The sequence below is a fragment of the Anneissia japonica genome, unplaced genomic scaffold (genome assembly GCF_011630105.1).
Source record: "Anneissia japonica isolate Jap-2015-1 unplaced genomic scaffold, ASM1163010v1 scaffold15024_len67550_cov108, whole genome shotgun sequence".
Taxonomy (NCBI): domain Eukaryota; kingdom Metazoa; phylum Echinodermata; class Crinoidea; order Comatulida; family Comatulidae; genus Anneissia; species Anneissia japonica.
In genome coordinates, this window is record NW_022706313.1 from 18,305 (window position 1) to 21,134 (window position 2,830).

General features: G+C 33.0%; 1 long non-coding RNA gene across 2 annotated transcripts; it reads right to left on the minus strand.

The window, feature by feature from the left end:
- Window positions 1-147: 147 nt before the first annotated feature.
- Window positions 148-2,378, minus strand: LOC117106103. 2 transcript variants are annotated; one of them, XR_004444989.1, is made up of 3 exons: window positions 2,090-2,378; window positions 795-982; window positions 148-207 (listed from the first exon to the last, which is right to left on the minus strand). It is a non-coding gene; the product is annotated as an uncharacterized LOC117106103 (long non-coding RNA). The 2 variants fall into 2 exon arrangements; XR_004444988.1 differs by having other exon boundaries at window positions 795-1,010.
- Window positions 2,379-2,830: the final 452 nt, after the last annotated feature.

Sequence of the window (2,830 nt, forward strand, 5' to 3'; positions counted from 1 at the left end):
CCTAACTTTAAGACGGCCTACACACTGAAACATCAAATATAATAAAATACTACACAAATCTAATAAAACGAAGTTTGGAATTAAAGTTAAAGAACAAATTTAAAAACAAAAATGCATACATGGTATTCCCAATTTTTAGGCTTGTTCATTTTCTTTATTCTGTTTGGCAGAGACTGCCTCAAAAGAGTAGTTGAAGCCTCAGGAAATCTGGGGGTAAAAAAAATGCAAACAAATTGAATACTCTTATACTTATAGGCTTCTAAATCGAAAACTCATAAACGGGCAACCACCAAGAGCAGGATGAATTTTAATAATTTCGGTGCAATGTCTAAAATTAGTTATGGTAATCTCTAAAGAATAAAATGCAGATACCTTAAAAGTAGTGGTCCAATAAAAGTATTATTTCATATTATTTGTTATCTTTTACAAAATCTAAATATAATTTTAATATAAGTACAGGTATTCCACTTGTAGCAAAATATTTTCTTCATTAACTGTCTATTATTAAAGTTTCTTCCCTCAAGTGCTATGCAGAACATATACAGTAAGATGTAGCTACTGTGAAGGTTAAGTCAGTAATAAAGACGAGCTCCCTTTTGATGGTTATTAATTGGTTACAAAGGGACAATGCAAACTTTTAGATTAAAATTTAAAGAAAAAAAATCAATGTCTAACCCAAATAAAAAAGCTTTACATTACATGTTGATGAAATATAAATCCCTTATTACAATACATAAACCTGCAGTATTTTCATTTAAAAGGTAAAACACAAACTTATTTAACAAATTACCTACCTGTTATGGTAGTAATTCAGATGGGATCCAAACGCTCTTTCTCTACCGATGTTCCACATGTGCCTTGCTTTTCTTCCCTATCTTGTATTTCCCTACCACTTCATGCATCGGAAACAATAACAAACAAATTTTGAATTTGCCTTGTGCCCCATCGCTTATCTGAGTGATGACTATGAGCTGGTCCTTTTCTATAAGTAAACCATTGCCAATGTCAATCTATTGGAAGATAGATAATTATTTACTATTTATTAGTAAACTTTCCTCCCACATTTGCGCATGCTATTAGTATTTGACTGTCAATGGACATCCATGAAAAATATTCACACCCAAGTTATTTATACCATATTTTTTGGTCAACAAAAATATAATTATGCTTGAAATATTTCAAACTTTAATTACAGCATAATTGAAACTTCCTATGTATAGAAATAGAATATGAGTATATTAAAAAGTTCCAGCTATTGATGTTTTTGGGCATGACTTGTGTGGTTATCGAATTTAAAATACCAATTATTGAGGTCAGACAGTTGACAGTTATACAATCATTCATTTTGGAAAAAGAGTGAAGTATATTGAACTGTGCAAAAAAACAAGTCAATATTTTTGGTTGACACAAAATACAATAAGTAAACCAATAGCTGAACAAAGGACGGATGAGCTCCTCAGAGTCAATGGCCAACCATTAATTAGTTTAAGGAATAGGTGTAGTTTAGTCCCATTGTTATTGTTATTATGATTATTTTTATTTTATTTTATTGTTACTATTTTATTGTTATTTGCTTTTTCTCAGTTGGCCTATATTATTTCTCTGTAAAGCGCATAGGGGCAATGTGCAATATGCGCTACATAAATACAACATTATTATTATTATTAAATGATATTTAAAGAAAAAATGAATTTTATTTTTCAAATTTAATGCCTTGGTGGGGCAGGACTTAGGCCTAGGCTTAGCTAGGCTAGGTACTGTGTACTGTAGGCCCTAGGTTAAGGAAGAGGCCTAAGCCTAGGCTAGGCCTATGTAGGTAAAAAAAAAACAACGATTTTTCTTTTGTGTCCCAACGCCCGTACCTGACCTGTTGCACCTGTTGCACTTAGGTTTAGCCTAGGCCTAGGGCCTGGCCTAAACAGTACAGTATACGAACGAAAACACTGCCACTGCACTGACTGACGAACTGACTGAACTATTGATACTTAACTACAAAATTATATCTAGGCCTAGGCTAGAATAAGTAACTAGGCGTAATGTGGAAGGCGTACATTAATGGACGAAAGGAGATTATGTTTTCTTTACTTACCACAATACTGACTGTGCATAGGCCTAGAGATTGGCATGTTCCGGACTCTTCTTTTTTTCCAAATGGCAACAGAATAGGCCTAGCGGCTATCCTAGGCTAGGTTGAGTTTCAACGGAAGAACGTCCATTTAACTAGTACATAGACATTGCTACAGGTATTAACCATTTCAATAAAATATCAGTTTGCGATTATTACCCCAATTATTACTGAACAAAAGGAGGACATCACAACAACAAAGGGTGCAGCAAGCGAGAGAGATGTCGATGAAGACGGTTCCGTTAGCTTTCAAATTTCGCCACCCAGTTGAGGAATGTACCATGTTTAATAGAGGGGCGGGGAAACCATTAAAGACCAGTTGAGTTATAATTCTTATTAAATGCATTTATATAAAACCTTTTGTAATTAATCATTTGTTTTGTGTAGGAAAGTATATATAATATAGCATTTCATACAATAAATAATTTACTAAATCGTGCATCTCAACTCATAAATTGGACCCCTATCACGGCCTGATCCATTGTCTGGTTATTGAAAACGATGTCTCTCTCCCATCTGGAATGATGATTAAAGTAGTTAGGTTTTAAGTTACATTAACAGTAACTTTAAAATGGTCACCATAATGGTGGTTTTTAGTTAATGATTTTGTAAGATTAATTAAGTATTTGTTACAAATATGTGCATTAAATTCATTTTTCATTTCAATTTTAAAATGTGGTGTAAGGCTAAGTATTTGCTGTTTTT